The following is a 13,439-nucleotide window of genomic DNA, read 5'->3' on the forward strand; positions in this document are numbered from 1 at the left end:
CAGCTCTGTTGAAAATGTCTGCTTCTTAGGGGGCACATCTTCCTCTGTTGGACTGAGTGAGTGGTGGAACTTCCTTAGGTAGCCCTTGGCGACTTGTAAGAAAGAACAGGAGTCATTTTAGATGGATTTTGAGGAAGGTTGAGTTGCATTTACATCTTCAGGCATGTGGTGATAAAAGCAAAAAGAAGGAAGCACAGAAATTGCAGTGGCTTCAGAGAAGGACGGAATGATGTGGATGGCCTATGGTGGCCTCTCAGGGATTCCCTAGGGCCACAGAATATGAGCTTGTAAAAGACTTTCAGGATCATGTAGTCCAAACCGGAGTTACCCCAAGATAATCTCTGCTGTAACACAATCGACAGATAGCTGTCCAACCCCTACTTGCATACCTCCGAGGTAGAGGGACGTCACTACCTCTACTTTGGGACAGCTCCTTGTGCTTCTGGCACGAGACCTAAAATTCCAGTTGGCAACTTCCACCCACTTTTCCCCATTCTGCCTTTTGGGACTAAACTAAATTGAACCCTCCCTCCACACAATAGCCTTTCAAATACTTGAAGATAACTACTATGACTCTCTCCTGAGTCTTCTCTTCTAAATATGCCCAAGCTTCTTCAACCATTCATTTCTTGACTTAGACTCAAGGCTGCTCATCATCCTTGTTTCCCTCCTTTGAATACTTTGAGTTCATCGCTGTTCTTCCTAAATCACGGCCCTCAGAACTGAGTATAACCCTGCACATGAGGATGATCACCTCTCAATGCAGCCCAGATCCCGTTGACTTTTTTTGGTCGCCATTTTTAAAAGGTAGTGCTACTGAAGGGACAAGGATAAACCAGAAAACCTTTCCTGACTCCTTTATGTTTTTTTTTAAAGCAATCGGGGTTAAGTAACTTGCTCAAGGTTACATGGCCAATCATTTCTGGGTGTAGTGCTAAGTATCTGAGCCCGGATTTGATCCCCAGGTCATCCCGACACTGGAGCTGGTGCTCTTACTCACTGAGCCACCTGGCCGCCCCTAAGCAATTGGGGTTAAGTAACTTGCTCAAGGTTACATGGCCAGTTATTTCTGGGTGTAGTGCTAAGTATCTGAGCCCGGATTTGATCCCCAGGTCATCCTGACACTGGGGCTCGTGCTCTTACTTGCTGTGCTACCTGGCCACCCTGACTCCTTTATGTTTTAATCATCATCATCATCATCATCATTGTATATTGCCAAGTCCATATGAGGCATCTAAGAAATGTTTCTTGATAAGAAAGAGCTCATGGGATTTGGGTTTGAATCCCAGTTTTAATAGTGTGACCTTGGACAAGTGATTTAAAGTCCTTGGGCCTCAGTTTCCCTTTTATAAAGTGTATGTGGGGGTGTTACACTAGAGGACTTCTGTGATCTCTTTCTGCTGTAGATATAGGAGGAACCTATAGGACATACCTAAATTGTTCAATTGTGAGTCCAAAAGAAAGTATGTTACTTTTTCATAAGTCTTACTTTTCCTCTCTATGCATTAGTCTTTAAAAAAAAAAAATTCATTGATGATGAAACAAATAAAAGGAAAACAAAAACAACCATCACCTCCACCTGTAAGAAAGAACAGCTGAGTAAAATAAGCTGTCAAAAAGACCATATCTGACAGCATGTGTCATTTCCTGCTATGCCGAGCCCTACCCAAGAAACCTTCCTTGTACTAAATCCCAGGAAATGAGCAAGTACAATAACCCCCCAGTGCCAATCATTGTCATCAGACCCTTCCTAGCTGTGTGACCCTGGGCAAGTCACTTCACCCTGTTTGCCTCAGTTTCCTCATATGTCAAATGAGTTGGAGAAGGAAATGGCAAATCACTCTAGGATCTTTGCCAAGAAAACCCAAAACAGGGCCATGAAGAGTCAGACAAGACTGAAAATGACTAAGCAACAAAATCTCCTTGTATTCAGCATCCATTGGCTCACCTCCTTCTCTGTTCCAAGACCAATATAAATTGAAGAAAAATATGCCTTGATTGATTGCTTGATTGATTAGATGGAGAGCTAGCCTTGGAATCAGGAAGACTTGTGTTGAGGTCCTGTCTGTGACACCTACTGCCCATGGGACCTGATGCACGTCACAAAACTGCTCAGAGCTCCAGACATCATTGCAATGATATAGTGCAGAAAAATTGCTGCTGTTCATTAGTACAGGGGGTAGGTTCAAAAAAGATTCTAAAGTACTAATAGTCAGAGAAATGTGAATGGAAACAGCCCAGACAGGGATAGGATTTTGCCACCTCTGGGTTTGGGGTAGGGGGTGTTTGTACATTTGTTCGTGTTATACCTTTGAAGTAAATGTCCCCTATAAAAAGGAATCCAGCTGTTGAATGGTTAAATGTGATATCCAGGTGTTCCGTATCCTGATGAAATCTCAGGGCCATTCCCAGCTCCCCCCCACTCCCCACTTCTATAACTGGTTCAACCATTGCTCATTTGGCAGCAGGTCGCATATTTTTCCAGCTTATTCTTTTTTGTCTGGTTCCACATTTTTCCTTTGAAAAGTTTGATGTGTGTGGGTATGTTCTGGCAATAAACTTCTTGGATTATAGGTTCAGGCAGTCAGAAGGTGTAAACAGGTGAGCAGCTTTATTTGCATCATTCCAATTTATTTTCCAACATGTTTGAACCAGTCATAGTAGTGTCTTTCTATGTCTCCCTTCCCACAGCCTCCCTAGTCATCAATTTTCCCATCTTCTGGAATTTTCTTTAGCTTGATGGCAGTATGGAATTCACCACTCTGGCGCCTGTTACTGGAAGGCCAGGTGTTCCATTTCCACATTTCCTCCACCCCCACCCTAAGGGTACTTTCCCAGTGTCCTTAGAGGTCCAGGGAGAACTTTTGGCTCTGACATTGACCAAGCCCCACTGACCATGTTCCCCAACACTCCAGTCCCATTTAAACACTATTTACCATGTAGCAGCCAGATTAACTTCTACAAATTATAATAATAAAAGTATAATAATAACAAGAGGAAATCTATAAACATTTCGCTTCATCACCTGGGGGGAATGCAATCTTTCCCTCCCCATAACCCCTCAGGCTCTAGGTTGTATTAATTTCTATTTCTCTGATTATTAAGCTTCTGAAACCCCTCCCCCCCAATGGTTATTGGTAGTTTATCCTCAAAATACTTCTTAACATCCTTCCTTTCCTTCCTCTCTCCTTCCCCACTTTCCCCTTCCGTACTCCACGTTAATTTTTTTTCTAAAAACCATTTCTTGGCTTTCTTTTTTATCAACTACCTACTTGTCAAGCTAATTTCAATTTAACACGGATTTATTTTTAAAATTATTTAATATTTTCCCCCTGCTTACATGTAAAAATAATTTTTTCAATTTGTTTTTTTTCCAATTTTGAGTTCCAAATTCTGTCTTTACATGTACAGTCATGCAAAACATACTTTCAAATGCAAGGATTTATTAAAAGCCAATATGTACCAGGCATCTTAGTGAAGACCTTCAAATAGGAACTTGATAATGAAATAGTTCTTGCCATCAAGGAGTTTCCATTTCACGTGGAGGAAACAAGGAAATGCAGTATCTACACAAGAGGGGGAAGAATTAGCAGGCATGTCGTATGAGAGATATAATTGAAATCACAACTAAGCATGCTTTTGCTTTATGCACTTTGCAATTTACTGATCTGGGGTTTATTAGACTTTCTGTTTATATGAAAGAAGTAGGCTAAGAGGGGATATGCCTGTATGTATGATTGTTTTAGCTCTACGATGAAGCCGTTTTTCATTTTTTGGTTTATTACATGTGGCAGTATAAATATTGTGGCTTTAGAAAATTGCTTCTGCTCTAGTTCAAAAAAAAAAACCCAACTTTTTCTTTTGGTGATTGTTGAAAATATTGAGGCCAAATTGCTTCATTTTCTCCCAGTTCCTTCATCTTCTGCCCTGGTCAGAAAAATAAAAGAAGGCGTACTCTTGATTTTATCTGCCCATTTGAAATGGGATATAAAATGTGAAATTCATAGTTTACACGTACATCAGGAATAAAGAACCATTCAGTTAGCCAGGCAGGAAGAGGGGAAGGGAACTCGTTTGGGGATCTAGTCAGACATTAGAAAAGCTAAGTCAGGCATAAGCTAGGAGTTGGGAAACCGGGTTCCATATTGAAGAGAATCTTTCTGGATTCCATTTGATGAAGCTAGATGAAATCTAAAGGATTACCTCTTGCTTGATGATAGTTAAGGATTTTGTAACCTAGCTGCAGCAGAGAGGTCTCTTTCCCTTTCCCTCAAGACAGAAAAAATTCATTCCATTGGCACTTTTTACTCCCCAGTAAGCACCTACGTACGGACTCATCCCTGGTGAGCAGGAAGAAATGTTGAGTTGCTAAAGATGTTTTAGAAGTCACTAGTCATTATCCCCCTGAAAGATCATTTATATCTTGTAAGTGAAGATAATGAAGCTAGAAAGTTGAATTTAGGATGGCTTATCAGTCAGTTTCTTAATCTCTTGTCTCTCATTATTTTAAAAAATCTTTTGCCAGCACCTGAGAATGTCGGTGGTGGCATAATAGACAATAACACAAGGAGACAGAGTTGGCAGGTGCCCAGCCACTCCTTTAGCCTTATTATCACTTTCCTGCAGTCGCCCTGGGAGGGGAGCTAGAGAAGTTGATTTCTGAAGGAGACTGTATAGACCCAGAGAAGGGAGTTTCTTCTCTTCCTTTATGGTTCCCATCCAGGGGTTGTTCAGAAATATCTTGGCTGCAGAGCTTTCTTAGCTGGTATTCTAATCTCTGCACACAGAGCTCATTCCAATGCACTGCTGAATAATTTGGCTTTGGAATGTCGTCATGTTTAAGGCTAGTTCTGGGATTTCAGCTGAGTTGGCTGTCCCAGGAAGAAAAAATGGTGTTTTCATCTATAAGGAAAGGGCAATGGATAAGGAGTGCAGATGGGAAATGAAGGACCTTTATCTCCTGAGAAGTAAGTTTGGAGTTCTGCTACAAGACCCTTCTTCCTGCAGTGCTGAGTTCCATTGGTCAATGACCGGTGAACTATAAGCCCTTTTTAGAAGTAGAATGGTATTACTATCTGGCTGACTCCCTTCTTGGCATCCATCTACCCCAATGGTCAGTATTTTTTAAGTCTAAGGGAACCCAGAAATATTATCTCAGAATTATATAAATTATATTCATATATTTATTTATATATATATTATATAAAATTATATCAGAAACTTTATCTACACGGTATCGACTGGGATGTCAATACCAAAACTATCCCCATTTTACAGATGAGGAAACAGAGGCAGGGAGTGGTTAAGTGACTTGCCTAGGGTCACCAAGCTAGTAAGTATCTGAGGAAATAAGGGAAGTACTCATACTCAGACCCCTTTAGAGGATTCATAATCTAGGTTAATTCCTAGAGTCAAGAAATCAAGAATCAAGAATCAAGAAATCAAGAGAATCAAGGAATTTTTTTCTCCATTGAACTCCTGCAATTGAAAGACTGCATTCTAGCCTTTCCAACCCTCCCGAGGGAGCAAAGCAGAATGTTCCTGCTTTCTCATATATGGATTATCTTCTGGGGGGCCCCTCCTACTACAGAAGAGCATGGGAACCCTACCTCGACTGAGTGTCGGAATAATCCCCCAGCCTGGGCTTACCTAGACACATCCTTGCACTCAGGGACAAAGAGGAGACCGAGGCATGGTGATGGGGATCATGGAGCTTAACTGTGGCTGTCAACCCTAGCTTACAGGGCCTGCTGGGAAGAATCCCTCCCCACAGGACCCCTAACAAGTTGTTATTTGACTCTAGGGAGGAGGAACCCACTGCCTCTTGAGATGACTCTTTGGATAACTGTTCAACTGTTAAGGGGGAAAAAAGCTTCCTTTAATTAAATCTAAATTGGCTTATTTTTAACTTTCTCCTGTCTGCTCTCTGGGGCAACCGGTGACACAGTGGACAGATCTGAGTTCAGAGGCGACCTCTGACACTTACTAGCTGTGTGACTCTGGGCAAGTCACTGAAACTGCCTCAGTATCCTCATCTGTAAAGTGGGGATAATATTATTATTTGTGAGCATAGCTTTGCAAACCTTAAAGCTCTGTATAAATGCCAGCAATGTTTTAGATCCTTGATGACAGCTATCATGTCCCTCTTAAGTCTTCTCATTCAGGCTATGTTTCTTTCGTCCCATGCCTTCGATGTGAGGATTGCCTGTATTCCCAGGGAGAAGGGAAGCTGACTGTTCTCTTGTCTGAACAAGCATCAGAAAGCCCTGCCCACACTTTTGTCCAGGTGGAAGATGATACATCTCTTTGCTTTGCCTAATAGCTGAATTCTTTTAGAGTCTCCAGGGACAAGCAGTGTGCTTGCTTGAGTTCCCAGTGGATCTATACTCATCAAGAGTTAGAAGGGGAGGGGCAGCTAGGTGGCGCAGTGAATAGAGCACCAGCCCTGGAGTCAGGAGGACCTGAGTTCAAATTCGACCTCAGACACTTGACACACTTACTAGCTGTGTGACTTTGGGCAAATCACTTAACCCCAATTGCCCTCCAAAAAGCAAAAAAAAAAAAAAAAAAAAAAGAGAAGGGGACGGTGGAGGCCAAGGTTGCCTATGGCATTTCCATTTCCTGGACCCAGGATTATGCTGGTAAATGTGTAACAACCAGCTTTCTGAAAATGAAAGTATGTACAGCACCCTTAACCTATATATGAATGTTTTCTCCATCACTTTCTTGAGTCTAGTCAATCAGTAAAACAATAAATCACACCCCGATTTCTAGCATTTGCTGATTTCCAAGGTATGAAGTGAACAATCTGGCCAAACTGAAAATTTAACAGTCAGTTTTCATAAATTGGTACAAGTTGACTCAAGCATCCCCTTGCCTGGACCACTTGCTTCTTGCAGATGTCTTTATGCAGTAGGGCTTGCTTTGGCTTCTATGGCTAATGGAGCCACCTGGAGTTGCTAGTTTTGAACCTTCTTTATTTTTCTGTTCTCTTCTTGAACACGGGGCCCATTAGCTTTAGTAACTTTACCTTTCTCTGACATGATCTGACGTATCTTTGGGTCACTGTCTCTTTTTACTTCTTTGAGTATAATATCATCGATCCCAGCATTTAGGCCAATCAGTATGTACTGGATGTTAGCATTAATTAATTAATACTAATACTAATCTGATGATGATAATAATGTATTAGTGTTATACAGTAACATAATAATATAGAATGATAATAATACTTGAAATTATTTAGATTCTTCTTCTACACATTTTCTTCCTTTGTCTTCTTTACTAAAAAACGGAGGGGAGGAGGAGTGCCAAGGGATTAAGTGGTTTGTTCATATGTCCTGTGACCTTTGACCTCCTCTTGGAACAGTTTTCTTTGGGCCCTATGCAGTTGCTATGTAACTAGTAAGTTGCTGAAGGGGTTATAGATGGGAATGTCCAGTAGACAAAGAAGACAGCTTCCTTGCAATTGTTGGTCTGAAGTAGACATGTAGCCAGTCTCGGAGGGTTAGTAATTCTTGTTTTTGTTTTGAGTAGCCATGTGTGAATATGATGGCCAGTGTCTGGCTGGTGACTTTGGTATGATGGTAGAGGCCTTCAGCCTAATTCCCTGTGAGGGCTGTCCAAACCATTGCTGATAACACTGAGTAGATTTCTTCAGCTATCAGTGTGAGCAGAAAATGACAGGGACTGAATGAGCCTGGAATTTGTACCTTGCAGCCATCCTGATCAAAACAGAGTGGGGAATTGGTTGCTAATGTGGTGCCCTTCTTAGAATCAAAGGGAAGAATATTCTATATATCTGCCAGCCCTGTCCCTCTTCCCTTCCAGTCTCCAAATCCACATTCATAAAAATGTCATTTTTCATCTTGTTCTGGATGCAAACACTGTTGAATATCACCCTGAAGACTTTTGTTGGAACATTTCTGAAAAATAGGCTTCCAACTGGCAGCCAGTTATGTCCAGCTGAGGTATGGGGTGAGGGGAACAAAATAAATCCTCAAGATTATGGAGTAATAAAGAGTGCTTTGCTGAATAGGTTTGATTAATTGGATGGATTACTAAGTAAAAAAAAAATCACTGGAGCTATTCCTATAAAACTATTTAGTGTCTCACAAGGATTGGGACGTGACCAGAGAGAAGCTCATTTTTTCTGCTAAGGGCCAACTCCACTCTCAGATCATCTCCGTTGTTTTGGTAAATGGAAGTTATTCTAGAAATCTTGCCTCTTTCACATATTTCTCTCTGGCAATGATCTGATAATCTTTACTGACCCCTTTCTTGTTTTTATTTCGAGCTAATTACTTGCTACTCTTGGGTAGCTTTGATGTTGAAAAATCAATAAGTTCCGCGTCATTGAATGGATGGAAAATTCCTGGGTTGTTGGGAGTTATTTCCTGGCTATTTGGTCCTGTCTTTGTGCAGCTGATTTCCTTGTTTCTGTTAAATTGTACCACTCCCACTGGTTTTCCTGGAGAATGCTGTTTTACCTTGATCTGATGGTTGATATTGATAAAGCAAAATATGAGCAGGCTTTTTATGTAACAATACTTTAATGGTACAAAATACTCCATGTTTTGTCTCTCAGCTGGCTAGGGCTGAGCTTGGCCACCCTGGCAAATGTGCCCCTTACCCCCTCCCACCACAACTGCTTCCTGTATAACCCCTCTCACCCTAACTTTCTATGCCTTTCTCTGGGAGTGGAAATCAAACCAGCAGGCTAGCTACTTCTGAAAGGACATGGCATACTTCTATTTATTAGTTCTTTCTCTGAATGCTGATAGAGTCTTCCTTCATATGTCCTTTGCAGTTAATTTGGTTATTTGTAATAGTCAAGATGACTTCATCACTCAGAGTTGTTGAATGGCTTTTTCTGTTTTGTCCAGAAGCCCTGAGGTCTTCCTCTCCCAGATCTCTTACTTTATTTTTATTTTTTAAGAGGCAGTCATTCTTTGCTTCATTTCTTACTAAGCCTTAATCACTGAATAGACTTTGCCTCAGTCAAACTGAGACTTGTTAAGGGCCTTAATTTGAAAAGGCCAAAGACCCATCTCCAGCCATCCTGATCTGTAGTTTGCCACCGGATCCAGATGTCTCCAGAGGTGAAAGTGAGGCTGGTGACTTGTACAGCCCTACCTCACTTAAATATGATTCACTTGCAAGTCGTGGCATCACCTTCCTGATGTCATGGTCCTCTTTGAGAACAGAGGACAAACAGAAAGCAGTAAGCAACAATAACACACACATTTGTGCCTGATGGTGACTACCTCTAGGCTGGGGGGGGGGGAGGGAAGAAGAAAAGAAAAAAAAAAGAAAATCACATGAAAACTTTATTATATATTTAAAAGGAATAGCTAGTTGTACATGATAGATTTGCAAATCATCTTTTCCCCTCTATTCTATGTTATGAAAATGCTTGTTTTATTAAAGTTCAGTTAAATAAAAATTTTTAAGTTAATGAAAAATTTTTAAAAGGGCATAACAATATAATATCCTATGCCTCCACTGCTCCTGGAACTTTCAGACCAAAACTTGCCTCAGTTTCCTTATCAGTACGATGAGGAAGTTGGACACAGTGTCTGTTTGTAGATCTATGGTTCTGTTAAAAAGCTGCTACCTTCTCATACCGAAGACACCTCCACCCCTGAGACCTCCTTCTCTGATCAATGGGTTCCTCTTCAGAACCTCCATTCGGGGAAGTCCCCACACCGCCATGTTCATTCATATTCCAGCTCACCGTCTGACTGTCTAGGCTACTTTTCCACTCTATGTTCTCCTTCCTTCCCTCTGCCCTGTCCAGCTTAAGCCTCCCTTTTATTTGTTTATGTCTTTACCTGTTAGAATGTAAACTACTTGGTGGGCAGGACTGCCTCTTTTTTCGCTCGTATTTTTATCTCCATGGTGCTCAGCACACAGTAGGTGCTTAATAAGTGTCTAGTCTAGTCTGATATCAGTCGCCATTTGAAAAAGAAACCTTATGTTAAGGACATTTGATAATAATTTAAACAGTGATAAATCTAAACTCACTTAAGATTGGTCTTGCTAAGGTGCAACCCTGACCTCTTACAAAGTTCTGTTGTTAGATTTTATTATTCTGCACCTGACAAACCTTAACTAACATGAACATTTCCAGAAAACTGGAAGAGAGGATTGTATGTGAAACCATGCACCTCTCTCCTAATAGACTGTCTTTTTTCATAAAGCAAATAATAAATTCGTCTTCTTAGTTTTAAGGCTTTCCAGCTTTGCCACAACCCTACAAGCCTCATTTTTCCCTCAGCTTTGAATGTTTTTTTTAAAATGCTTCACTGACTTTCTTATTTTGATACGCGACTTGGACAAATATTAGATGTCTTGCTTATCAGAACTGGAAACCAGTCTAGCAGAAATCAGCTTTAGACTGAAATCTCATGCTGTATACCTCAGTAAGCTCCAAACTGTTATTGGTGACTTAGCTATAAAAAGTCATGTCATTAAAAAAATTCATTAGAACATAGAAGGAGATCTTGTTCACAGCTATAGATATTGATAGAGAAAGAGTTCTTGATCAGACAAGTTAGAGGTGAAGACTTAATGGGCAGTTTTGATTAAGTAAAATTGAAAAGCTGCAAAAATAAAATAAATTCCATTAGAATTAGAAGAGAAGGGGGCAGCTAGGTGGTGCAGTGGTGGACCACAGAGTTAGGAGAACATGAGTTCAAATTGGCCCTCACATACCTATCATCTGTGTGACCCTTGGCAAGTTACTTAACTTTGATTGCCTCCCCCCCCCCAAAAAAAAAAAGATTGGAAGGGAAATAATTAACTTGGGGGAGGGAGAAGGAAAGCTATGTTAATAAGTCTCTCTGAGAAAGCTCTGATACCTAAGATACATGGGAAATTGATACAGATCTATAAGAATAAGACCTATCCCCCCAGTAGATATGGGTGTTTATTAATTCTTTGATCTATATGGCAGTGGTATGACTGGGTCAAAGGATATAAATAGACAATTCTTTTTTAAAAAGAAATTTTAAAACTTATTTTTAGCATTCTTTTCTTTTTAAATTTTTAGTTCCAAATTCTTTCCCTCTCTCCTTTACTTCTCCCCAATTATACATGTGAAATCATGCAAAACATATATCCATATCAGACATATTTCCAGAAAGGAAGGAAAAAAGTGAGAAAATTTTACTTTAGTTTTCAATCAGAGGGCCTCAGTTCTCACTTTCTTGAGCTGGATAGCATTTTTTCATCATGAGTCCTTTGGCATTATCTTGGATCATTTTATTGATTGGGCAGCCACGTCTTTCATAATTGATCATCATTACGATATTGCTGTTATCATACACAGTGATCTCTTGGGTCTTCTCATTGTACTTTACATCAGTTGATGTAGGTCTTGCCATGTTTTTCTGAAATCATCCCCTCATTATTGTGGCACAATAGTACTCCATCACAGTCATAAGCCACAGCTTGTTCAGTCATTTCCCAATTGATGAGCGTCCCCTTGATTTTCAATTCTTTACTACCACTGAAAGAGCTGCTATTAATATATTTTTGTACATACAGGTCATTTCCCTTTTTCTACGAGTGGTATTGGGCATAGTTCCAAATTGTTTTCCAGAATGGTCAGATTATTTAACTAACCCACCAACAGTTCATTATTTTACATATTTTCCCTCATCCTCTCCAGTGTTTGCCATTTCTGATAAGTGTGAGGGAGCACCTCAGAGTTGTTTTAATTTGCATTTCTCTAGTCAATAGAGCATTTATATCTGAGGTCATGAAATGAGAAAAGAAAAAGGTGGAAATCTGAATCTTCCCAAATCATTGATTATTATTAGTCATTTTTCTCAACATTCACTGTTATTACTAATTGTATAGTTCCCTCTATCTCATTTTCTTCTGTTTCTTCTCTCTTTATCCTGTTTTTCCTCAAAAATCTATTTTGCTTCTACCTCTGCCTCTCTTACTCTGTCCTTCCTTTTATCATCCCTCCCCTTTCTGTTATCTTCTTCTCCTTCTCCTTCCTTATTGGGTAAGATACATTTCTATACACATTTGATTGTGTCTAGATATTCTTCCTTTGAACCAGTTCCAAGGAGAGTGAGGTTCAAGCATTGCTTGCCATCCCCCACCATTTTCCCCTCCATTGTAAAAGCTCTTCCTTGAGCACCTCTTTTATATGATAAAAATTTCCCTATTGTAACTCTCCCTTCTCCCAGTGCATCCCTCTTTCTCACTCCTTCATTTTTTTTATTGGAGATCATTCCACCTTAATGGACTCACATTCATACCCTTTGTTTATGTAAAGTACTTTTAACTGCCCTTATAATGATAAAGCATGCCCAAATCTCCTCCATCCTTAAAACACACACACACACACACACACACACACACACACACACAAACCTTCAGTAGATCCTGTCTCTTAAGCTATTTACACACAATACTCTTGGGTGTGTATGTGTACCTAAACATGTAGTATGTAAACTCAAGAATTTGGGTGAATTACATATATATATGTGTGTGTATAATATATATACTCACACATACATGTGTGTGTGTGCCTATGAGAGAGACAGAACAGCAGAGACAGACAGACAAATAGATGAAGACAGATTGGAGAGAGAATTAGGGAGAGAGCAGGAGAAAAGGAGAGAGAGAGAGAGATAAAGGAGAGAGAGAGAGAGAATGGATATAGGTATATATATATGCATACACACACACACACGCACACGCTGCCCAATAATGCATCTGTGGGTCAGCATCCTATAATCAATATAGCATAGGCTGCTGTAAGTATTAGAATGGATTATACTAAATCAGGAAGTTGAGACCAAGGATAATGTATTTGGGAAGATTCAGGAAATTGCAGTCCCTCTTACATCATTACCAATATGCTGACATGTCTTTTGATGCTTTTGTAAATGAGATAGTATAGTCATTTGGAAAATATAAAATTCCTCAGCATTTTTTCTCACCATATTAATCAGGATGGAATGAGCATAGGCATCCCGTCTTCCAGGTTCTCTTCCCAGATCCCCGGTGCTGAATTCCACTGCTTGCCTGATTTGTGTAATGCCAATAGTCATAATTGCCTCTTGGGAAAGGACCAAAGCGCAAATATGGTGTGATTATAAAGTGGTGCCTGGTCTCTTTTTATATGGGTGTCCCCTTGTGAATGCTCTCGGCTTTATTTTAGCTATCAGTGTATGTGAAAGTAGTGATAATAATATAGATAAAAGTCCCTCCTGAAATATAAGCCTCCTTAAAATTAGATTTAGTAGGGTTTTTTAACATATGAAAACAAGTTCAAAACCAAAGCACCAATAATTTCACTAACTCCATTTCTGAAAAATGCAAAATATTCTGTTTTAAATCATAGTTTTCTCAAACCTTTACCTTTGGTAGATTGTAAACTTTGTGGTTTTCAATTTTTTATCTCAGTATCCCGC

General features: G+C 40.0%; 1 protein-coding gene across 2 annotated transcripts in view; it reads left to right on the forward strand.

The window, feature by feature from the left end:
* FRAS1 (Fraser extracellular matrix complex subunit 1) overlaps positions 1-13,439 on the forward strand; it is a 485,111-nt gene that overhangs the window by 318,825 nt on the left and 152,847 nt on the right. The window lies entirely within an intron of this gene.

Source organism: Petaurus breviceps, unplaced genomic scaffold (assembly GCF_028583685.1).
Source record: "Petaurus breviceps papuanus isolate PSGF00001 unplaced genomic scaffold, PetGlider_PUasm1.0 126, whole genome shotgun sequence".
NCBI lineage: Eukaryota > Metazoa > Chordata > Mammalia > Diprotodontia > Petauridae > Petaurus > Petaurus breviceps.